This window comes from Pezoporus flaviventris, unplaced genomic scaffold (assembly GCF_033815535.1).
Source record: "Pezoporus flaviventris isolate CSIRO_AGI_PZ_B2104156 unplaced genomic scaffold, CSIRO_AGI_Pfla_v1 ptg000096l, whole genome shotgun sequence".
NCBI classification, from domain to species: domain Eukaryota; kingdom Metazoa; phylum Chordata; class Aves; order Psittaciformes; family Psittacidae; genus Pezoporus; species Pezoporus flaviventris.
In genome coordinates this window covers 221551-247596 of record NW_026892644.1, presented here as the reverse complement: position 1 = coordinate 247596, position 26046 = coordinate 221551, and the positions used below count along the sequence as shown (strand labels likewise).

The window sequence follows — 26046 nt, the reverse complement described above, 5'->3', positions numbered from 1 at the left end:
TCCCCTTTGGGAAAACTGAGTTTTCAATCTGAAATGGATCTAAATCCCTGGAAACTGTTTTTCTTTTTAAAAGACATGCAATAAGCCAGTATGTGCAAGTCCTAACTTAATTAAGCACCAAGAGGGAATGCCTGTCAGGATATGTTCTAAGCCTCAACCAGAAACTGAAATCCATTTTGCAGAAATGCAGCTGTGCCAATAATTCTAGTTGGTAAAAAACATCTTCTGCCCTTTGCCCCATAAAGCTTTCATTTTAAATTTTAGACTTTAGTGAGATCAAGCAGCTGACAAGTAGGAGTGAGGAAATTAGTAGTCTGGGAACCAGGATTAGACCAAAGTTGTGAATAACCCAGCATTACAAGGTTTTAGACTAAAATTTTGCATTTACATCAATGCATACTCACGTTTGCCAGCACCAAAACCAGGATAAAGTTACTTGAGTGCTAATGAACAATAAGCTTTGTATTACAGCAGGCAAGCAAAATCCATCCTTTACAAACTGTTCCATTTGTCATGATCACTTTATACCCATAGCATTTGAAATCATGGATAGCATTATATGAAAAGCTGGCATGAAATCACCAATCTATGTGGTATGTTTGTTTTAAAATACTGTTAAAAGCTTAAAATTCATTTCCATTTCAGAACAATGTTCTGAGGTCTGGACTGCATTTTGGCTCAAGCCACTGGGCTTGGTTAAACCTGACAGTGAGGAAGCAGAAGCCTGGAAGTTCACATACATTAACAAGTTTGCTAGAGGCCTAGCAAACCAAAACCTGAAGCAGGCTGTTTATTTCTGGTTACTTTTTTCAGGGAAGGGGAGGCTATAGAGCTGATCAAAGAAGCCCATTTGTAAGAGCAAGTATTTTCATTGACCCCGTTAGACATTTTCATGCCCCTGGCTATGTCACACCAGGTGACAGTGAGAAGCTTCTTCCAGCCAAGGGACAGCCTGCAGTGCCTGCCTCTTGAAGGTGCAGTGGCTCTCTGATTCACATCCTGCCCTGTGTCCTCTTCCTCTGCTGTCCCTCTGGAGTCTGAGCCGGGCCCTGCCTCTTGCATGCCTCTAACTTCCAGGGACCTCCAGGAATTTGCTGCTAACAACACTGCTAATTACCGAGATCCCCTTTTCCTTTTAGTTACTCTTTTTCTTTGGTTACCAGCAGATGATCTCTGTGCACAGTAAAAGCTTTGTTACCACCCTTTGATATTGTCTGAAGTTGTGTTATGATTAAAAAAATATACACATGTGCTTTTGTCACAATTGCTTTGCCTCTGCTCCGATCAGTTATTTTCCATTCAGAGTACTCCATGCCGCAGGTGGCAACAAAGGCACCTAAAAGAAGGCTTACACACACACCTGCTGCATGAGCTTGTGAGATTACCAGCCTTATTAGCCAATGCAGAGCCCAGTCTAAGATTCAGACCAAGCTTAAACACAAGCCTTAAAAAAGCAAGGGGGGGGGGGGAGGATGATGACATACACTAAAAATTGCCATTTTCACTGCAATGGTACAATTTGACCCCCAAGGGGGTTGAAGACTTTCTGGAGTGCCCAGGGTACTGGGCCAGTGACCCCAGTATGGTGCTGGCACAGGAAGCGCTCCTCATGAATTACAGGGGAGGAGCTCGGGTGGCCAGACGCACAGCACTGCCTGTTTTGGCTCCCTCTAGACAACCTGATGTTTTCTCAGGGGACCAGGGCTCTCCATAGAATTACAGTAGTGTAAGTCTTTTTACCTGAGACTAAAGCTTTCACTGGTTAAACATTCATTAACGGTCTTAAAGCAGGCTTCAGGTGGTAGAAAGTGAGCAGATCTTTGCCAGCGCTCCACAGTGTGTTAGATACTTTGTGTCCATTATTCATGATGCTGTTGCTACAGGCCCTAATTTTACATAAATGAAAGTCACAAGAGAACTGTTAGGACGAGCAGCTAGGAAAAGCACAGGAAAAGAGCGCCTCGTCAGTCGGTATTAAGTATTAAAGACACAGTTTAGTATTACATTTTCTGATTTTGAAAGCCTCTTGGGAGCAGAAATATGCAACACATTTTCTCTGAAGAGTGACAAGTTGAAACCTAAAATCTTGAAAATGGTCTTTAAAATCAATTTTTTCATGTCCTCTGCACAATTCCATTCCAATTCCCCACATATGAAAAATACATAACCTCTTATCTCCAAATTCATATGCCTTATAGTTCCTTTTCCTTTTAGCTCCTTTTTAAAAACTACTAAAATCTTATCTTAGCTATCATGTAAGCTATTGTTCCATGCCTGCCGCGGGATGCTGGAAGATTTCAGCCTTTACAAATTGTCTGGCAAGTAGCATATTATACCTTCTCTGATGATAGTAACATGCACACTAATAGTACCAACCCAGCCATACAGCAAGCAGATTCGGTGCAACTGAAATAATTAATTCCCCTTCCCTTATCAACATAAAAAATAGAGGCATATAAAAATACTTACTTTTCTATCTCACAGCATTTATAGCAAACATGTATACATAGCAAACACATATTTATACCAAACACACTGGACAGTATTTCAACATTCTCCTGTAGGAGAAATGACTTTAAGCTTCAGGCACAGAGTCCATGACATGTAAATTAATATACACTTCACAAGATATATCATAGTTGTGAAAGTAGGTCATGCATTTAAGGCATTTCCAGACTGTTTCTGGACGTAAATATTCTGAAAACATTCTTGTGTGTATAGAATAATATTTTAATTTTTTTATCAGATTTCATTTTCTAAGGACAGTAAAGGAATGGCTATTTCTAAAACTCCTCATAGGTTAATAAGTACTCTTTTGTAACCTTTTATAACTTTATATAGCATATACCTAAGGGAATTGCATGTTTGAAGCACATCACAAAAAAGCAGATACAGTAGGAAAAGTTGAGTGCAAAGATCACACTCTGCAGATAGAGGGATCCTGACTAAATGATATAATGACATTTTCAAATGTTTACTACCTTGTATTATTTAGGGACTCCTCAAGACTGGTGTTGGGTATTTGTTCACCTGGCTATAAGCAAGTTATTCCATGAGCAAAGTTAGCTGGTGGGAGAAAGTAAAAAAGGAAGAGAGTCTACGTGTTTGTAATGTGAATTGAGTTTCCAGGCCAGAATGTCTGTCAAGAGAATCTAACAAACCCAAGGAAATTAAAATCAGCACTACTATCAATTTATCCACTAGGTGTCACAAAATAATCACACAACCAGATGAAAAGCAATTATACCTAAAATGTGTCAGTGTACTACATCAATGAAGTGCTGCTTTGAAACGAAATCTGTTATAAGAGCAGATGCAGGAAAATGTCATGAATCTCATGAATATACATACTGTCAGGAGTGTATGGGAACCTGAGCCATGATACACAAAAGCTGTTGCTAACCATGGTGTATGTCATGTAACGAATTCACGTACAAGCGTATAAATGTTCCATTAAAAAAAAAATAAAAAAATCTTCTTAAATCCTAAAAGCAGTATTACCAGTTCTCAGAATCACAAGTCTTATGCTTCTTGCTTTTTAATACTCCAGCTACTGAACTAATGCATTATGTTAGATTCTCTACAAATACACGAAAATCCCTCACAACTACAGGGAAAACGCTGTAAAGAAAATAAGTTCTGAAGGCTAAAATGTATGATGAAAAGAAGCAAAAAAAAAATTATTAATATTATTATAAAATTACAACAAATGCCAAACAGTGGAGTTTACAAGATGCTGACAGACACTTCTTATTAGCCAGCCTGCTCTTACAGAAGGGTATATTATGAAGGTTAGGGTGGAAAAATACCAAATTATTTTGTAGCCATTATTCATGAGAAATTAACCTCTACATTGGAGGTATTTTTCATCTTAAATATTCCTGGACCATTCTAAATTCATAATCACATGTACACCTGCACTCATCCAAGACACTGGCTGCAATAAAGGATCAAGACTGGGCTGCTGAAACAGGCACTTTGGTTTCCAGAATGGTTTTTTAGTAACAGTAACTCCAGAGTTGCATAAGAATTTTACAAGCCAAGTACACTCCAGTGTGAGTTTATCATTATCTGTACTCACACGCAGAATCATCGAATGGTTAGGGTTGGAAGGGATCTTATAGATAACGTAATCCATACAATCAAAAAAATGTAATCAATAGTATATGTAACATAAAATAAGCTGGTTAGATAAGAGGAAGAAACAGATCCTGGATATTTTTTGTCATATAAACATAACAGTAACAAGGCTATATACACTCTGCTGACAAGTGCCATTTCATAAAGCCAGCCTAAGCAATGTTAAAAAACCCTTCCCCCTTTTCAGAAATGCAGGTAAGGAACATAAGCCTTAATACTGCGCTGTCTGTTTATACTGCATTTTCTATGTTTTATCACCATTGTAAAAGGCAAGCATTTTTAGGGGATAATTAAGCTCAAATGATAAGGTTTGGACTTTTTACATAGTCCTTTTTCTCGAAGATGTTTTTTCTAAATGTCAGAGCTGGCCAACAGTTTCCAAAGCTTTGAAATAAATACTGTCTAACTTGGGGATCATAGGAAGGACGCTTTTGTTCCCTGCAATTTTCCCTCCTTTTATGAACGACTCAATTCAATATTTGTGATTACAGGAACACAAGTACAAAGCTGAGAGAGAAACACTGGGTTTTTTGCTTCAAATACTAGGATAACTTTATCTGTATATAATAAAGGAGTCTGGTGGTTGTGAAATATACTTTCAGAAAAAATGAAAACTATTCTCTGAAGTTCTCCTCACATCAAAACCATTATCTGACTTTACAGAACCCTCCTATGATGTCAATTTAAGCTGACAGAATTCAGAGCATCATGAAGTCAATGAGAATTTTGTTATCAGACTTCAGTGAAGCTGTGATTTCACTTCAGGCAGAACCATACAGAAGAAATGCTGAGGTAACTGTTCATTACATAAAGCCCTGACTTGATGCCAGAAGGTGAATTGATCAGATGCACAGTATTATTAATTCCATTCTGATTTTTAACAGGTTGTTCCTTTTCACTATAATCTTTCAGTGGTCCAAGTCTGCAATATTGTTCTTGTTTTAGTTCTTGTTAGGAAGGTAGCAAAGAACCGCAGAATAATTCAGGCTGTAAGGGACCTCTGGAAGCATCTGGCCCAACCTCTTGCTCAAACCAGGTCTTATTAGGTCAGGTTGCTCAGGCACGTATCCAACTGAATCTTGAACACCTCCAAGGATGGAGAATCCACAGTCTCTCTGGGCACCTGTCCCAGTGTTTGACCATTCTTTGGTAAAAATCTTTTCTTTGTATCTGACTGGAATTTCTCATGTTCCAACTTGCAGCTGTTGGCCCTTGTTCTATTGTTGTGTGTTTCCAAGAAGAGTCGGGCTCCATCTTCTCCTTAGCCTGCGATCAGGTAGTTGCAGACAGCAATAAAGCCTCCCTTTTGCCTTTCTCTTTCCAGCCTGGACAGACCCAGCTCTCTCAGCTTCTTGCTTACCACATGCTCCAGCCCTGACTAGACTGGTGACCCTCCATGGGCTCATGTAAGTATGGTGGTATCTTTCTTGTACTAGGGTGCCCAAAACTGGACGTAATACTTTAAAAATAGTCTCACAACTGATAAATTGAGGAGCATCACTTCTATAGAGCTGCTGGCTGTAGTTTTGCTAACACAGTGGATGCAGTTGGCTCTTTGTCCAAAGGGTACAGTCAACTTGTGCACCAGGACTCCTAGATCCTTTTCTACAGAGCTGCTTCCTAGACAGTTGGTCCCCAGCCTGCTTCATTATAATCTCACTGATGGCAATATATACGTATATACACTATTTCTCAAATCATCAATATTAAAACCTTCCTCTTTTTTTTTGTTTTAATTTTTATTTGAAAGCTTATCTAACCTGGGCCTCATCTGGCCTTGAAGTGCCATGAGTAAAACAGCTTAAGAATGTGAATGTACAGCAAATGTGCTTCCCATTAGCTCTTAATGCCATAAATCCAAAATCCTTGATACTGCTGTTATAGCAGAGCTTCCACTCATATCTTAAAGAAGCTTTAGACAAGATAGTAAGTCTCAAGAGCAGCACACAAGACACTTTTGTGTAGGACAGGCTTTTAAATGTATGTGGTTAAGAGGTCCTGCCCTTGTGCATCAATTTCACTTAAAATGGAGTAATTTTAAACTACATTAAGAACTATAATCATATTCTACTATCATTTACTTCTTCATATCCTCTGCCACTAGAAATAAGCTTGAAGAAAGACATCCAGCCCCAAGTGCGCTATTCTGGGAAAGTTTCGATTTAGATGAGAATGTTAATGCTCATAACTACATGACTTTCTTTTTAAGCTTAATTCAATATGAATAAGTGATTCAACTTGGTTTCTGCTCATTAGTGAGCACTTGGAAGGAACTGGTTAATCATTGTTTGCCATCTGAGTTGGAGAATCAACACTGTACAGAACCTTTTCTGTAGCCAATGTAAAACCACAATGCACAAAGAGCACTAAAGGAAAATCCTGTTTTCAGCTACAGTTTTGTTGTTTTTTTTTTTTCAGTGCACATAAAATGGTAAATATTTTGTGGTTAACCCCCTCTCACTCTTTGTCAACACTTTTCTCTGGACAGTGGTCTCTGTGGTACATACCACATCATTTAGCAGTCCCTATAAAGATACAGCAATAGTGCTGTGGAGAAGCATAGTGGTCTGTTCAGTAACAAACCTACTCACAGAGAGCCAACCTATCAAACCACAAGGTCACCTTTCAGAAGGAGGTCAGAAGGCTGCAGGCCACATACAAGATGCCACCTGTGGACTTTGCTGTAATTTACTTTGACAGAACACAAACCTAGAGAAATATTAGCAGCATTATTAGTTTCAGCTCCCCCCCCCCCCCCACTTCTTTCTTCATATCTGATCAGCAAATTGCTCCTATGGATTCCCATTGGACTTCCTGGCCAAAAATGAAGGCAGCCCCTTTCAGATATTTGCAGTTCTCTCAGAGAGGCTCTGAATTTCCTAAACCTCTCCAGGCTTTTTTATTAAAACCAACTCTTCAGTTCTTCTATACATACAGGCCAGGAGTTAAAATGCTGTACTGAGTCAAAGAAAAGCATTTGCCTCTTCACAGAAAAAGTGAAAATGAAAGGATAAAACTGGTTGGGTATCCATGCTACTTTCTGCTTATCTTCCCCATCTGGTGACACTGACAAGAGCTGTGTCATAATTAGAAAGGGAAGGAAGTTTTCATTTTTAGATTAGTTTTGGAATCCAGAATCTTCTTCAAAAACGTGGGTTTTCTTCAAAATGAGGAAATATATATGTGAAGGATGTAAAAACATTCCACTTAAACATAGAAAGATTGCTGAGAAAAGGCCCTTTATAAATGGAGGTTTTATTAAAATATACGCTGCTAACGAGTGGCAAAACTATTCAGAAGAAATGCTAAGCATTAGAAAATCAACACTGCTAGGCTGCCTCACCTACCAAGGGTCTAACACTGGGGACCATAATTCAGGTTATTAAAGTCTTTTTTTCAAGATTGATTAAAGTTCATTTTAGTAACATCAGCAGGGAACCCTGGCTCCAATGATCTTAATATTGAGAACGCTAAAGACTGAAGTCTTCCAGTAGAAAAAAGCGTGTTCCTCTAGGCCTTCTTGCAAATGCAAAACTCATAGTGCATTCAATCACTAGAAAGGCCTGTCAGTGAATGGTATTTTTCCTTTAAAAAACTCATAAAAAGAGCACTAAGAAATGGTCCCTCTGACTTCTTTTTGCTCACGTCATAAACTTTAATCATCCTCCCTTTCTTTGTACATCTCCTGGGACATACAACAACTGGGGAGACCTACTCTTGCAGATTTCTGAGACCTGCCAGTTGTTTGTAATTTGAGATAACTGGTACCAATAGAGATCTTAAAAGGAGATCATCCAGTAAGCCTTTGGAGACTTCTAGGTTCAGGACCCAGTATTTTCTAATGTGCACTATAGGTCTTCCTGAGAGTACTGTTGGGAGTCCCCCACTATTACAGCTTGCAGCAAGAGAAAGAGAGATTTAATGAGAGCGCTTCACAGAACAGCTATATTGTCTTCCAAAAACCTCAGCAAAAAAAGTCTTTGAAACAAAAAAAGAGCATAAGGAGGGAGGGAAGAAGGTCCTTTGAGAGAGCAGGATTCATTTCACAACTGTATCACAAATTTCCTTCATGATCGTGGGCAGATACTTGTGTCAGGTTTTCAGAAAAATAAAGTCAGCTCTCCTGGTTTCTTTAGATGAAATAACCAGCCAGACTTTCAAAGGCAAACCACAACCTTGTTGTTGGTCTCCCTGAAAATGTTACAAGATGAGCTGACCCATGCTGAATGCTTTTAAATATCTGTCCTCAACCTTTGAGGCTGTACATCCTAAAGTATTGACAACTGTGCTTCACTTCCACAACTGTAAAGTATTATGTTCCTGACTCTGTGAGCTGAGGAGAACGATTTGTAATGTCCATGAACCAGCTTTGGCAACGTACAGATCATGTAAGCATGTAGACTGATACAGGGTATCTGTTCCCTAGGCACCCATCTCCTACTTCCGATTTTGAGAAGAAAGGAAGTGAGATTCTACAAAGCCCAAACTCATGATCATGAGATGCCACAGATGCCAGAGTAGGTTGCTCTAAGCTCTGTGAGAAACTTGGCCTTCAGGGCAGTCATGGGACTGAGTAGGGCACTTTTCACTCTTTAACTGAGACAAAGCTCCCCTCTAACATGTGTCTGAGTTCAACTATTTGCTATGTGGGTATACAGCACCTCATTATAAATCAGACATATTTAGACCAAGATCTGACTTCCTTTCCTAAACTTCGCAATTCTTTAACAGCAACAGAATACTTAACCCAGCAATTCAGATTCCAGTTCACATCATCTTAATATGTCTTCGAACTCCTAAAGGTGTCTTAAAATACTCTGCCTCTACCATAAGGGTCTCCAGCTTGCTTAAAATTTAACTAAAACATTTGGATGCATTGGGATTAATACACCCGTGCTCAAGGCCAAACTCCTGCCACCCAGATCACCCTTGGAGCATTCCCTCATGAGGAACACCGTGTTTCTTGAATTTATTTTTGCAGAAGGATGTGGAAACACTTTAATTCACTGCTCATTAGGGCGAGATTGGCACAAGTAATGATCTGAAATAGCTGCAAAAATTTTCTCTACCATCCCTCAGCTGGGTCCAGCAGAAGCTGCAAGTCAAAGGCCTTGCCAGCAGGAATTTCATACCAATTGACTCCACATTCTGCAGCCATTTTTCTAAGAAATTATTATTTTTTGTAAAATCAATTTAAAAGACCCATAGGAGGACGTATCTATAGTTTTCTGCAGACATGTAAGAGTAGACAGAAAGCAGATTACTAATGGCAGAGGGCATTACTAATGCCCTTAAACTGGGCAGGAATCAAGCACAACACAACATAAGGTTTGAACAAATACTTTCAGTCTTTTTCTATGCTAAGACACAGCTATATAGGGCTGTATTCTTGTAAACACAACCCAAGAGAGAGTCTATGCACTGACATGAACATCTCTGGTGGAGGATCATGCATTTTTTATACACATTTTCCATAAAAATCAACAACCTTTCTCTAGCATTCAACTCATTATCCACACTCCCCACATCACCATATCAACATTTTATTTGAAGTATCAGTGATAGCATCCCATCAAAATTTAATAGCCACTTTCTATAATTGAAGCCTATTAACTCTTGGTTTCACCTATGCTAAGGTTTAGCCTTCCCCTTCTTTTAAAATTCTAATGATATTAAAAATAAAATACCTTTCTACAGCGTGACTCAGAAATGCATAATATTGCTTTCTTCAACTCATGGTAAAGGAAACAGAAGAAAAGGCAAAAGAATTCTGTGTTCCAGTTTATAGATTTATACTGAATCTTGTGTGTCAAATGAACAGGGCTTTTAAGGAAAATGTCAACAACTGTAACAGTTACATAAGATACAGTTAGAAAAATATTTTGCAAGGTAAAATGACAGTTTCTGTCACTTGAGAAAATGATTTATACTTGAGTTTTAGAATGCAAGCAGCCAACATGTGACCTGACATTTACTAAAGAAAATCAAAGAGATGTTCAGCAAGATTACAAAAGGAAAATCGTCCTATACCAGCAGTTCCGCTCTGTACTACAGAAAGATCTGCGTAGTCTTCCTCTCAACAAAATGCAAAAAAATAGAAAGAGAGGTCACAATAACAACTCTCCCTTTTGGCATTTTGTGCCTTTGCTCAGTTTATAAAGGCCATCTGGTGCTATTTATGCTGGCCTTTTTGCACTGCGTCTCATGTTGTTCTTTATGAACCAGCATGATCCACATTAACTGCATGCCTTAAGTTACTCTGCAAGAGAATTTGATGGTTAAAACAGTGCATAAAGAATGTATAGCTCTTGATGTACACATTCCAGACATGACAGAACATAGTGAAAAGGACACCAAATGCAGGGATGTCCAAATAGGAAGGATGGCAGGTCGGGTGAGTTGGCTTTCATTGCTGGCTCTATTACACACTACCTATATGACTTGAAATGATTACACGAGGCCTTTGGGGCTCAATTTTATCACTTTTTAAATGGAGATCATAATTGCCTATCTCACGTTCATTAACGGGTTCAATTCAATGATAGGCAGATGGTCAATACAGATTTTATGCATCACTGAAGTAACATTTAACCTCAGAACTCAAGTGGCATATAGCTTGTGCCAGTCTCTTAGCAGTCACTGTGTAAATATTATACATCCACATTACTGAAAATATTTGAGAGGCATGAGTTGTTAGTAGTGCTGATTTTGCTTTCTTCGAGTTACAAATCTACAGGATGACAAATGTAAAAGACATATTCTTTAACTGCAGTGTAAAACGGGTACTAGCACATCTTCTTGTAATGGTTATAAATGACAAAGAAAGAGAAAATGGTACAACTCCTGCACTGAGTGTACCGTGATTTAAATGAATCCATGAAATGATCATTTTAAAGTCTCAAGAACGACCATTGATAGTATCTGGAGGGATTTCAGCTTGGTGTTGGGAGAAGGGTTGTTTTTATTGGCCTCTGCCAAAAAAGCCCTTAATTCATGAATGTGACTGTCATTTACTTGTAGAAATACAACTCCAATTCAGCATAGTAATGAGTTTAAAGATGTATCTTAAAGATATTTCTAAAGACATAAACACTCACTTTGCTTACTCTGGCAATCAAACAGAAGAAAAAAGCTCTTTTAAAAACATTTTTTTCTAGGTTTCTGAGGACTATTTTTAAATTTTATTGCCAGAAGTAATCTACCATGAAGACCTAAGCACCAGCAAGAAATGAATCTCCAGTGTGATTGCTATGCATACCTTGTCATTTCCTCTGCATAGATGACCAGTCTTCACTTATTTAATCTTCCAGCTTGGTTCCCCACTATGTTATTCTTTCTGTTTCAAAAAGTAAAGGAGAAAAAAATAATAAAATCTGTATGTTAGCATTATGAGGGGAAAAAAGTGAGAAACAGACACACAGACATTAAATGCAGGCCTTCCAAATTCTTTTCTGCAGGTGAGGAATATGCTTCAACAGAAGGCCAGTGTCCCACTTCAAACTTACTTTGAAAGCCTTAATCGATGGTAGATGGGGCATGAATGGCACTTTGTAGAGGGATGACTTTACCGTCAGGGGAAGCAATATGACTTCAGATTTTGGACACTACTCAATTTAGCTGCCACAGACCTTGAAAGCTTTGAGTTAAAAAGGTCTCCTCTACTTTTACAGCCAAGCAATTTTAAAGAAAAGTTACCAGATAAAAATATTTCAGCCTTTACTCCTGCATATCAGCGTTGTTTTCAGTCCTTTAAAACTGCTATACTGATTGGCAGCAGAAAGATTAGCTGTGTTCCGACTAATCAACAAAGCATGGACATCAATACATTACGTATCAATTAATCATAAAATAGTAGTATTCAGCTGTTTAGTCTCAGTAGCCAGTGATACTAATGTTTTTTGATAATGTGTTTGTGTCAGTAATACCTCTGCCTGCCCTTTGTGATTACAGTGAAATACAGGCGCAACTAATTACATGTAAAAGTATTTATAATCTGGTGAAATAACTTCTGTTTTCTTGTATTGTGATAGTCATAGAACTATGAGGAATGTGAAACAACACTTGATAAATTGTTCTGGGTAATCTCACAGAAGTGATGCTATGACAGTTCTCTGCCTATTCAGCAGACTGAATACTTAATCTATTCACGTCTTAATGCTTCTAGTTTTTTACAGCTAATTCTGCTGATGGTTTTTGAAGAAAGGTTACTTTTCTCCATAATGACCTCAAAACTTGCATATATTCAACACCCCATCAAATATTCTTGGAATATTGCTTTCCTCCAACAAAAAGACACCTCCCTTTTGGCATTTCCCAATTCATACCAATGCCTATTCACTTCTTATTCCTATCCTCTCTTTCTATGAAGCTGTGAAGATATCAATTATGTTATGGCTTTTAGAAGCCCCACCCCCCCCCTTTTTTTTTTAATTTATGTCCCAGACTGATTTTCTGTTTTTTTTTTTCCCTACCTATTTCAGTATTGCTCTTGCACTCCACAGTATACCTTTATGCTTTCCCCACATTTTTCCTTTGGTAAGATTTTCCCTCTCTTTTGTTGCTGCTTCCATAATTCACCCAAGTACCAGAATAGTCTGGCTTATTTTTCTCAAAGCCACCATCTCAGTACTGCTTTATTTTGCCTTAGTGATCAGAGACCAGTTTCTCTTCTTCTGCTCCTTTGGTGACAAAATACTTTGCTCACAATTCAGCCTACTCTGAAAGTGTTAGTACATCTGTGTACCATTCTGAACAGCTGAAATAATTTATTTTAAATTGTCACTCAGTTTATTAATAAAGAAGAAATATACATGTGTATTTTTCCTTAAAATAGAATATAGGTACTGTACACAAAAATAATCTTCAGCTTCAGTCAGACATGCGGCCAATGGGAACCCACATGCAGAAAAAAGTCCAGACACAAGATGGGACAGAAAAGCTACAGATAAAGAAACTGTTCAAACATGACTACTTTAAAGCTGTATGAAGAGTATGTGTTGACACAGTGCTACACTGAGACTTTATAGACATGGTTTTCAGACTATTTCATTATTACAGTAGACTACAACCCTGCAGGTGTTTAGATGTGAAAAACTTTACTCAGTCATGTCAGTGTTTTCATGATTGGATCTTAAATTCCTCCTCCAGAGAGTTAATAAGTAAACCCTCACTTTTAGATTTATCACAGAAGAGCAGCAGTTCCCCAGATATGACTTATGCTGAAACATGAGAACGTACAAGAAGCACCATATTAAACTTGTTCCTGTTTTCTGAAATGCACTATGCCCACGTTTCAAGGACTTGAATACAGAATTGAAATTAAAGATGCTATGTATAATTCTGAAATTGGGTATTACTGAACATCAGATATATTGTTTCCCAAGCAACAAATATGACCTTTCTTAGCAAGAACTGTATTTTAACATTGTGAGTAAAAGCAAAAAGAGAAGGCAAGCAGCAGGAGTGTGTTAACTACAGTATTTGAGACAGCAAAGTGTTACAGCCTGAGAGTCAGTGAACTAATGATAATGCATATTTAGAACAGAGAGTAAAATTGTTCTTTGCACTCAGTATCTACACACTGAGACAGTTAAGCAAGTGTACATCTAGTTTTAGTCTAAGTCACAGAGCTAGTCATTCCTCACTATACAACGCACCAAAAAAGGTGCTAGTGATAACCTCAAGGATTAATAAGCAAATCAATTTACCTGTTTTAGCTTAACTTGAGTATATATTTTTGAAGGCCAGTAGGAAAAGCCACCCTTTTACAATAGCAGGTTTCAATACAACAGAATTGGTGTTTTAACTCATGATTACCTAAAAGTAGTTCTTACACACAATGACAGTAGTGCAATGCAAAACACCAAAAGTACAACTGACACATAATGTTCACTAAAACGGAAAAGCCACAGTTCACTGTAAAGCAATGCAAGATGTTTACTTAATGGCAAGAAAGGAGAAATTATCCGTCTAATTAATTAAAACTCCCAAAACAACATGACTGACCAGAACTCTGCTGCTGGGGTGTTTTTGACCACTTGAACAATACCATGCAAGTATTTTCTTGAAGACTTGCCATCAAGGGGAGTAGGTTTGAACCTACATTACCTCTTAGCTGACTTCTAGAAAGTGGAAGCCCATTGCTCCGTTTCTACAAGAATTATTTCCTCCATGCAGTAAGCTGTAATTTACAGTTAGCCTTAACTAGACTATTGTGCAAATTTTCACAGGCCTTACAGGTTCTCCATTCCTCCTCCTCTTCCCTGTACTGGTCAGGCTGCTGACCAATCTTTTTTGAGGAGTTTTAACATTTTTCCTCTCCAATATCCAAAGATCCCTGTGTATGACACCTGAGTCATGGATTGAAAATACTTGCTTTTCTATTGGAAAATTCGAGAACTGAAACTAGCAGCAAATTCCTATGAAGAATAAAAAGCACTCGCTGAGTGGCTCTCTTTAGTGAAATGTTTCCTTTCAGAAACATAGTCACAATAGTAACACAGCTTATAGCAACTAGGTTTTAATAATGTATCACATGAAACTTTCAAAAAGTGACTTTCTTGGCTTCCCACAGGAAAAGCCTCGCTCCGAGTTTCTACTACTACTGCTAAAAAAACCTACTGAACTTACTCAACTAATAGCACTCCTGACAGGCTCATTTCTGTTTCACATGGACTAAAGCATTTGTTCAGAGAGATAGACTGCTAAAAGGCAACCTAACCCCAACTGGAAATACAGGCCTATGCTGCCCATTACAGAATTATAACCTCCAGCATCAAGACCAGGCTAGTTTTATTCCTTTAAAATGGTTAATACTTGCTCTCTTGAAACAGGAATTGTATTTAACAAAACCTGATTTGAGCTCTAAATGGTCATTGAACAATCTAGTGTCTTCAGTGTTAGCTTGCTGGGTCTGATGCTTTTATTTTTTAACTTCAAGGAACTTAATTCAACTTTAAAGAAAAGAACTATCTCCTAAATAGACCTTGGAAAATTGTAACTCATTTCTGCTTCACCTGTTCAGATAATCTCGGTGAAAGTAGAACAATGAAAAGCATAGAATAGTATTTGTGGTCAAATGCAGTTACAGGGCTGCCGTTTCACAGGTGAAACTTACTAAAATGCAAGGGATAGGGTTGAAGTAGGATCTCGATGAGGTTGCACCACTAATCCTATTTTAGGAAAGTGTTTGCTATGAATATTTTTTTGGAATAATTTCGTAACTGCCATAAGACATCCCAGGTGTGGTAACTACCACTGTTTCATGTATCTGTAAGCTCTATAGCTTGACTGTGCGCCTTTATTAAAACACTTCTATGCAAAATGCAAATTTATGTGACATGATACTACTTCAACCAACAACAAAGTCCTTAAAACACCTGCAAAGACTAAAAGAATGGGGTTTATGCTGAAATAATATGGAAACAATCAAGTCAAATCAAAACCATTATGTAAAGAAGCATTAAGACTAAGTTAGTTATTGATTGTATTTGAACAATCTTGCATTTACTGTCACTGAAGATGAATGTTCACACAATTAGATCATTAGCAAATGGCTGGAATACATGTACTTAACTCCAGACATGTCTGGTGTTTGACAAGATACACTGTGCAGGCCTGCATGCTAAAATATGTTACTGTGAACCCAATCATACAAATTGCAGGTTTTAGTGTGAATGTTCTGGCCTATGGCAACTATAGCCTAGGGTGATTTTCCACATGCAGTGTGACTAACCTGAATATCCACAGCACTTTTGCCTATTTATTCCTTATGCATATCACCACTTGTATTTCTTCCATAACATTAACAGTCTACTAATCACTGCTGGAAACAAGACAGTAAGCCAGACAGACCCTTGGTCAGCTCCAGAGTGTCAATTCTCAGGTTCTTCAGATTTTTAACTGAGGAGACTGTTTCTCAAGCTTTTTTTTTAATACACATGTATACTGAAATTGCCCTACACCACTCAGGCTGTAATTCACAACCAAATGCTGCCACACAATATGAACAAGGAGAACATCGCAGATGAGAGGTGCTGAAACAGAAGTACAGCTAATTCAGTTTCTCCAGCATCTCTCTGATTCAGAGCAGTACATTTCACATTTAGTAGCTAACAGTGGCTACTGTTAGCCACTAATATCTAGTGTTCGGATTCATTCCTTACTGAAAATTTCCACAGAAAAAGCTTTGGAAACAAAGATTACACACAGACATTATTAACTGTGCATTGTGAAAACAATTATGAAAACTGTGAAAGCAACAGCAGATGTGCCTGCTTACAGAAATTTCTCTCCACTTCATGATGTAGCAGGAGCCACACAATTACCAGAAGGGTGTCCCCTGGACCCACCTGTGTGCAGCTAAGAACATGTTGCCAGCTTCTGGGTGAGAAAATCCCAGCTCTGCATCATCTTTGGACCTACTCTGGGGAACAGTATACTTTGCTTGAGAACTACATGAAGCAAACTTACTGCTCTCACACAACATACGGCAAGGGTCTACAAGAAGTACTGACATACATGATTTTCAGTGCATTGGTCTGGAAAACAAAGCTAGGTAGCCAGAAAGTGCACGGCTCAGTGGATATGCTAAGGTTTTGCTCCTGTGCTGAATCAGCAGTTGCATCTGATACCGCTTTTGATAGTTTCTTTTTTGTCTTTAGCAAAAAAGATACGTAACTTTTCAGGTAAACCCGTATTCTGGAATGTGCTGAACAAATATTTCATGCAAGGGGAAAAGTTTATCTTAGGGTCATGTTGCTGTCAAATGATTTATTAGAACAGAGAGTCAAAACAGGTAAAAGCCCTGAGGAAGTGCTATTATCTTTCAAATAATTCAACTCTATTAAACTCTGTACATGAACAGGAAGATTAGGGTCTGGGAGGAAGGTGAGGAGCAGAGTTTTGTGTTTTCCACACATACGTCAGTGCAGTTCTCTGCAACAATAACTGAAGAAGGAGCAGGCACTACAGAAATCCACTGAAGACACTACTAATGAGGTTACTTGTGTATCATGAAGTCTGGATTAACTAATGAATCTCTCAAACTATCTAACTTGAAAAACAGTGTTTGGCAAAGTCCACTGACATCTGCCACAACTTTATTTAGCTTTCTACATTCCCTGGAGGTACTGAATATGAGTTGTTCTTGCAGTACCACACTAGAGCAACTGCAGACAGAAGGGAATGCAGACAAACATGCGAGGTGTTTAAAATAGGAAACACAGGCTCTGTGCTGGGGGCTAGTATAACAGGTGTATATATATTGGAAGCTTGTATTAATGAGGCTTCTGTTACACATGCACAAGGCTGCTGGCAGCCTTTTCAGAAGTAGATGGGTATTTTGGTTAAAGTCAGACAGAGTAACCTCATAGTAACCTCTAGTCTGGCTCACAGCCACTAGGGAGAACTCTGAAGGACTGTCCTTTGGTGCTGCATTGATTAGATTTCTTCCCATAATACATCCAGTGTTTTTGCTTGGTAAACCTTACTAACAACTGAATCAAGAATAAAGAGTGAGAGGGAAATAAAAGCTGATCTCCATGTGAAAATGGGCCATAAAATTAACAAGGTTCTCAACATCAAGTAATTCTGCCTGCTTTATTGTGGCCAGAAAATCAGACCCTGCAAAATATATAAGCAAGGAAGGAAAAAAAAAAAAGCCAAACAAAAAAAAAATCCATCATTTATAAATCATCAGAGTTGAATATTTAAACACAAAACACCTAAGAAATCTAAAAGCTTGGTTCCCTACTAACATAAATATTTCCTTGTCCATATATTTTACATATCCATAGTTCTGATAATTTTAATTTGGATACTAATTATGTTGTCAAATGCACATTTTTCACACTCTTTTATGGTGCTGTGTAAATATTAATATACAAGTTTCCTACTTTCTTTGTCTTGCAGTATTGACAGTGCATAGAAAGAACTTTTTACAGAAACAAGCCAAAAAAATCAAACAATCTTAAATAAAATGAGGATGATAAACTGGGACATATGCACTGGGTCTATCATCCCAGAACACACTGTAATCTCAATGCTGGAAACTGAAAGTGCTCCATTGTCAGCTGGACTGTGTGGCTGATTTCAGTGAAGGCAGACTGAGCCAGTCCGGTAGGAGACATTTTGAATGTATAATACTTTAATGATAATTGTAAACAAACTTTCACAGAAAAGTGTCACATGAAAGAGAACTTGCAAATGCAAAGGTTCAGCACAAAAGTCTCTCAGACTTGGTGAATTCCTTAATGACTTTACAGTCTTTTGCGGCACGCTAGTCTGCTTCCTCCAAAGACAGCTGATACTGTCTATGCAAAGTGTTGGGCTGGTAGAAAACCAGGAACCTGCAAAGTTTGGTGGTGGATTACCAATATATTTGGTAATCCAAGTTTGGGGGTGGATTGCCAATATGTTTTGCTAGTTTGATCTTTAGTTTCTAAAAAAGAAACCAAGCCCCAAATAATTGTATTTGGAAAGACAACTGTAACGCTGAATGTTCCAAATAAACAGCCCATTAAGAAAGGAACATCACTTTCTATCAATAATGAAACATCTAAGCTTTGCGTAACAATATAACACTCACCTACATGGTAATTCATGTAAGATAAACTATGATCGTTTTGACATAAACATAACCTACTACCAATTATTAAAGTAGAAAGGATGAATAGGATTGCCATGACTTCAACTATCCACACTGCACGATAAATGATGAAGTAAGTAAACTAAGTATTTTGCAATATCTAGAGTAAGATGTGAACATAAGACACAGGATTGTTTAATAAGGCATGTGAGAACACACAAATACTTCATTTATATCTTCTTTAATAACAGAAGGTCTCTCAGAATGGTCTGTTACTCAAAAACAATCAACATATAGATAGGAAGACTGGTATAGTATGAAATGTAATTTTTAAAGGTTTATAGCTGTGTCCGGATACTCAACTATATATACTATATACCAGACTATACTTAAGTGTATCTACACAAGCTACACATTATCATAACTGGGACCTGATAAAGTAGGCATAAGAAAAGCTCCTTGCTACATGAAAACAGGTATCTAACATCAAAGGGAAACAATGGCAATGACTTTTAAATACTGGCATTTGTCTGAGGTCCTCTCCCTGAGATCTTTTAACTGAATGTCTTTGGTAAAGTAATGTCAAGAAGCAATGATCAGACAAGAAATACTGATGTAAGCCGTCATCAAGACAAGAAGGCTAACACAGCTGATGCTGAATGTTATCAAGCTTTTTTGCTTCTGGAAACATGGACACTGCGATTTTTACAATTTTGTTTAAAAACCCGATGTGATCATTTCTGACCCTTTCACTTTAGCTATGGGAAAGGAATGAAAGCTGCCCATTCACCTGGCACTAGCTTACATTCCTAACCACTGCTGATCTGTAAAGTCCTTTTCAGAGTCCAAACACTGTGTAAACTAATTGCTTGCAACCTGCTTGTAAAGACTTGCAATCTGCATTTAGAGGAGAAAGGTCTTACTTAAAAATAGCAATAATAATAAAAAAAAAATCAATTAAAAATATGCCCAAGCATCTTCATAAAAGAAAACTACATTTTTCATGGAGATTCTCCATGAGCTTAAAACAATTGTTTAGTAAAGATATAACATATTTTTCACAAATGGCAATTCAAATACAACTTTGGGTTTTCAGTGCTCTGCTGTTCCTATATCCAAAATCTCCTTTTCAGAAAAGGCTCAGAAAAGAATCAGGCACTTGATACACTCCACCATGACAGCCTGTCCTCTACCATTCAACAAGCAATGCATGGAACTGCAGGATAAATTCCAAAACATACACTAACATATGCTACTAAGAGGCCTAAGTCTTTCATTTTTACCCTGTGTGTTTAAGTATGATGAACTATAAACACATATACTTACTTATTTGACATAGAAATGTGCAATAAGTTACAAAAGCATGAGTACCAACACCACTAAAACCAAGCTGCTTCTGCAAGCCTCTGCAAAAGGCAGTTTTTTACACAGAGACTGGAAAATTTTGCAAGGAATCTAGTTTTTCATTCTCTCCACTGCCCTAGGAGTTAGGGAAACACTAGGCCTTTCCCTGGCTTTGAGCAAAACAACAGTCAAGACCTCTTCTTAGAACTACTGGAAAGCTGCAGACTTCAGCTAAGAGATCCCATAAAAGTGTTATTAATTCTGTTGTAGGACGCATTGATCATATGTGCACTGCTGGTGGAGTACCTCATTTCTGCTATTTTAGAACTGGAGTATTCTGGCCAACACTGTCCTCCAAAGTTCATTATATGCTGCCATGTGCCATGAGGATAACAGAAAGGAAAGTGCAAGACCCACTTTCCTTTCAGTTTCTTTGTCAACTCTGAATGTTATACTAATGAGACAGAGGCAGGTCACAGAAAGTACATGCAGATAATTCACTTCCAAGCGCTTTAACGACCACACAGAGAAGTCTTCCTTTCTTCTTGGAGCGTCTGTCTACAAGCTACACTCTTGCAGCTCACACACAGTAATCTGATGTACAAGAGTTCAACTAAAAATAGATGGCAATAAAGTTCTGCCAAAGGAGCTGTCTGCTCCGGATCGCACCACCAGCAAATGGTGCTTCCAAAAACTATGTGTGGAACCCCATATGGCTGCTTTCCAGATGTCAGCACTGCAGATGCATCTCAAGGAAGCAGCAGAACACGCTTGCTGCCTGTTAAAATGAAGCAGGTAATGGAAAGGGACCCAGCAGAGTAGACAAACACAAAATATAAGCCCTTGTTATTGCTACTTTAAAAGAAACCCTTTGAGATATTGCCTAATATATGGCTTATCAAAGCAGTAAACATTTTAAAGAAGTCTTGGAGCGAATGTTTATATTCTGCTTGCTGAGGCAGCTTTCCCTAGTAAGGATGTATTTAGATGTAAAAATTGCAAAAATACACGACTACAGTTATGAATGCATAAGGCTAGGAAGTACTGTCATCAGCTGCCTGGTAGTTCCAAGGTGCTTATTTTGAATTCATGGAAAAACACTTATTAATCCCCCAAGGAACCTAGATCTCAGACGCTGAGTAAAAAATTCTCTTATGTAAGAGGAAAGCAAACCTTATTAACTCCTAGTTACACCTTCAGAGAATTGACTGGAAATCCAGATGCCTTACCTATGTAACCTATGATCTGAGCCCAGATAATTTGCTCCTTTGTTTCCAATTTCACCTCAGCTATACTTGTTTTGCATTGAGTTATTTTTTTGTTACATAAATGGAATAAAAACTACATTTGTGGAGGTTACTGTTCAACTGAAACTGAAAATCTCTTTCAGAATTTCCCCCTTCATTTATTGTTGGGGCAACGAGATTTTTTGAAATTAACTAGTAATTCACGTGAGATTATTTCGGGCATGTTTGGTCCAAATTGATGGTCCTACCAGTTTGATGGCTGAAAACATCAATGTTTCTTGCTGACCCTTTAAAAAAAGCCTTTCATCAATACAATGGCTGAAAGTGACTCTCAAAATATGACTGACACAAGAAAAACCTCACCCATGAGAAAATCCACATGGAACTGTAAATATAGGTAACATACAGGTATGCCGTCACTGTAGTTGGTTATTTGGTGAAATACGGTGCTGCTACTTTTCTATTTAAATTGTGTTAAAAATTCTCCCATTTAATACACCATTAACATTACTGAGTCACGTAATTCATATTTTATCACTAATAACAGCGATAGGTGTACCTGCAGCATATTGGAGGAACATCCAAGTAATTTACAAGTGCTAACGATAAGGAAGCATTAATCCTTAGTTTGTAGGTGAAGAACAAATGTACAAGACACTTCTGTTGTATCCAACAAAACCCAAGAACAAGCAGATTCTGTATTTCTAGACAGACTTGAGTCAGGTAAGGCAATATCTCTGTCCTTCCTAGCTCAGTCTATGACAGCAAACTACCTGGAAATAAGTCTTGTTTGGAAGATTTACTCTCTGTCATGTAATTTCAGACTTCTTTTGCAGCTTTAAGATTTTACTGTATGTGTATGGGTGAGAAAGGAAGAATGACTCCACAGGAGTTTTAGATGCTTTAACTTTACTGCCGTACACACCACTTTCTGAGGTGTTTGGCACTAAGGGTGTAATGTATTAAAATGATTGACTGCATTTTAAAAATAGAAGAACTGTTCTGATACTGGGTTTAACTATTAGCACCAAGATATGGCAGAATTTTAAACAGCTCCGAAGCTGCACCCTACTGTGAATGTAAAGCACCCTTCCTTATTCCCCCTTTGCCTATGTTATATGCAAAAACCAGAGGTTTTCATAAAGGAACCAAGTAAATGCCACTAAATTAGTTCCTCACACAGTGAGTACTGTATCCATAGGACCACAGTAACAACTCCATAGTGTCCTTTCGACTCCCATTGTGCATTTTTAGCTTGATTTCATGAAATTCATAGCCTCCCCTCCTTTTTTTTTCTGAACAACATTATGTGTTGCTCTATGGGAGAAGCTTAAGCATAGGTATTTTGATGATTCTTATTTTTTAAATAACCTACATATTCTAGATTAAATGGTGGTTAGTGAAGGGGCTACAAATAATATTAAGAATAAAAGGCTCTGCTGGTTTGAGTGAGATAGAGTTAATTTTCTTCATAGTCATTTGTATGGGACCGTGCTTTGGATTTGTGCTGGAAACAGTGTTGACAACACAGGGATGTTTCAGTTACTGCTGAGCAGTGCTTGCACAGAGCCAAGGCATTTCCTCACCTCACCCCACCAGCAAATGGACTGGGGGTGCACAAGAAGCTGGAAGGGGACACAGCTGGGACAGCTGGACCCCAACTGACCCAAGGGATATCCCACACCATATCACGCCATGCTCAGCATATAAAGCTGAGGGAAGAAAGAGGAGGAACGCTCAGAATGATGGCGTTTGCCTTCCCAAATAACCATTACACATGATGAAACCCCACTGTCCTGGGGATGGCTGAACACCTGCCTGTGATGGGAAGTGGCAAATGTTGTTTTGATTTGCTTGTGGCATGCAGCTTTTGCTTTACCTGTTAAACTGCCTTTATCTCAACCCAGGAGTTTTCTCACTTTTAGTTTCTCTCCCCCATCCCACCAGGGAAGTGTGAGTGAGTGCCTGTGTGGTGTTTATTTGCCAGCTGGGGTTAAATGATGACAATGGTGTAATTTGGTGGCCCAATACAGTGTAAACAGGTTCTGATTCAGAGCTGGGTGAGTGACTGCAGCTACAGGGAGACCCTGCCAGCAGCACGTTCGTGCCAATAGAAAAGAACAGTTAATGGCATCTACCCAAGGTCAGCTCCTCAAATTCGGGAGCTGGTTTTCTTCCAGACACTGTAAAGTTGCTTGTTTAAACGCAGCCAGTCAGCAACAATTAAGCGTCTAAATAAAACATGCAGATTTTTTACTCCTTTTGAAATCTCCTCCATACCACGCTGTTTATTTTCTATTTCTCACAGTCTTCATTATCCAAAAATCAGGCTACAAAATGGCGGTCAGAGTGAGGCAGACATTTTGTAACTGTCTCATTAAAAGCCTAACAGAACAATGAAAATGCGCCGAATGAAAAGAAGCAATCCGAGGAGCCAAAAGGAGCATGTAGCACGATGACGACCGAGCTTCTAAGCAAACCCTTTATCTTATTTTGTAGCAAAGTTAAAACAAAGCTGCACTAAGAAGCAACCTGACAGTATTTTACCCCTGTGCAGGCAAAATATAGTGTAGGGCAGCCCTTTTCAAACATTTTCACTTTGGAGAGCACAGCTCGTCACCTATCTGAGCACAGATTCTGCTGTGCCCCTGTCTACTGTGTGCCATATGGACTCAAAGACCACCCATTGACAGTGACTCAGTCTCTATAATCTTAACCACATTCTTCCCCTGAAAGTCCAGACATTAATGTTTTCTATTAGAGCTCCAGCAACTTCACAGTCTTCAGCACAGCTTTTAAAGCACTTGCAACACAAATCAGCAAATGAACTTTTAAAGAATGGAGCCTACCTCCATCTCTGCAGATTCAAATTCAAAATTCATTCAAATTTAACTATCTAATGTGTAATAAGCTAGGGACAGCAAATGCAGAACAAAGTAATACCATAGCTGATGAAAGAAAAAAGCCCCAAGAATAAGCCTGTTTCCTTTTCTTTGTGTGTGTGCCCACCTGACTGCTCATAGAAGTATTAGCAACCGATGTATCCTAAGAAGCAAATGAGCAAATCTTCAGGAAAAACTGCAAAGCACATGCTACTCATTAAAGATTTAAGTACCTGCCGAATTTCAGGTTTAGAGATTCAGACATTTCTGCACTGTTCCCTGACTGTAAAAAAAAACAAAACAAAACCTACACAAACCAACCTACACCAACTTTTAATACAGAAAACCTATGTTTTTGTCACCCTCCTATAAATGAAAAATGGCTGAGGGGATTTTTTGCTTACATTTTTTAATGATACAAAACAAGCAAAGCAGCTGGGCTAATGTTAAATTTGAAAAGGGGAATATAGGTTTTAAAGAAACATTTGAATTATATAATAAAAAAATTATTAATTTCAATGAAACTTTCTATTTGAGTGTCTTTTAATATAGAACTTAAACCAACAAAACAGGTAAGGACTAATTACATAGATAGGCATGCTGAAAACACAGGCATACAGCTACATTGACCTTAGAAGAGATTGGGCTAAAGCAATGCATCTCTGTTCCTCTTTTCTTACAAAGACTTGCATGCAGTGTGATGCTGCTACTTGATATGTAATGAACCAGGTCACAAAACAGGCAACTGAATGGAAGAAATGGCTGGCCCTCAAAAGCCAAAGTTAGGTAACCCTTCCCAGAGTACAAGAGTACAGGTGGGAGAGTGAAGCAGCTTCCTGGAAAAACAGCCTGGAGAAGTTTCTTTTGAAACTTTATCCCTTGGTGGGAAAAGGGAGAAAGCCAGTGTGCCTTACCATGCTGAAAGAAAACTACTCTGAGCTCCCCAGACAGAGCAGGGTAAAATGTTCTCAGGAAAGGGAAGAATTTAGCCTATAGTTTACATATGACTGTGACACATTTGCTGGTAAGACTGTATCTCTCTGTGCTTTTCTACATGTGAGAAATTTCCAAGCTACATACTGACCATTCTCTTACAAGCAAGTAAGAGGTACAGCAAGTGAAAGGTGATTTGTTTGAGCCATTTAGACCTCTAGCGTACATATAAAAGGACAGGAGGAGAATTGTTAGAACAGTCTGTACCCTTGGCGGAGCCAGAGCTGCCCAGGACAGGCACATGTGCGATGCTGTTAACATATGGTGGGGGTCCCGCTCCAGACTGTGCTACAGCAAGGCCTGAGAGAGACAGGTCTGAAGAGTCCAGCTGCTAAATGACCCCCTCCACTGCTTGCATGAAGGCTGTCTCTTACAACACAATATAGCCCTCTGTGTTCCACAGGAGATGTTATTTCTCCGAGACATGTTTTGCAGCGTCCCATGTCTTTGTGGCGGGGCTAGCAATCTGCCGCACTGCTGTGACAACAGGTGGGACTCCTCTTTCAGAACTTGAACAGACCTGTCAAAACCCGAATGCCTGCCAAGCTTACTACTACACAGATGCTGTATTCAAAGGTTACGACCCATCTCTAAACCCACTGAGTTAAAAGCAATGCTGATTACAGTTGTCCTCTGCTTTCATTACAAAACCCCCAAATTGTGGAAAGAATTCTGAGCTTTGTCACAAATTTGGAAGCAGGCCAAAGTTCATGAAGAAGTTCGCTAAGGGTCGTGATCCTTCAGACTAAAGCTAAGTTGAATCTGAGCTGGGAGAAAAAATGCTCTGAGCTAAAACTGGAAGTGTGGGAAACTTGTGGTTTGACAAGATTTCCTTGCAAAGCCAGGTGAAGTT

At 38.6% G+C, this 26046-nt stretch overlaps 1 long non-coding RNA gene across 1 annotated transcript in view; it reads right to left on the bottom strand.

Moving 5' to 3' along the window:
• Positions 1-1538: 1538 nt before the first annotated feature.
• Positions 1539-26046, bottom strand: part of LOC133281178 (uncharacterized) — a 90749-nt gene continuing 66241 nt past the window's right edge. Inside the window, exons 5-6 of the long non-coding RNA XR_009747411.1 lie at positions 11399-11476; positions 1539-1886 (exon numbers count right to left, since the gene is read on the bottom strand). This is a non-coding gene — a long non-coding RNA (uncharacterized LOC133281178). The remainder of the gene's footprint in view (positions 1887-11398; positions 11477-26046) is intronic.